The following is a 270-nucleotide window of genomic DNA, read 5'->3' on the forward strand; positions in this document are numbered from 1 at the left end:
TGCAGCTGAAGAGTGTGAACATAGATGAAGTATTAAGATTTTTATATAATACAAAAACTGCAGAATGACTCAATTATAGCTGATTCTGCTTTTAATATGCAATTATTTGACATGCTATAGTCATAAAAACTGTATGTTTACCCTCAAACTGACATTTGTTTTGGTTAATTAGCTAAAAATAAACTTTTCAATCTCCTTTAGAGTGTGGCACATTAGATTGTAACATGTTCGTCTATTGTTGGACGGAGCAACATTCAACTAACAGGAAGG

This window comes from Nothobranchius furzeri, chromosome 14, assembly GCF_043380555.1.
Source record: "Nothobranchius furzeri strain GRZ-AD chromosome 14, NfurGRZ-RIMD1, whole genome shotgun sequence".
In the NCBI taxonomy this organism is placed as follows: Eukaryota; Metazoa; Chordata; class Actinopteri; order Cyprinodontiformes; family Nothobranchiidae; genus Nothobranchius; species Nothobranchius furzeri.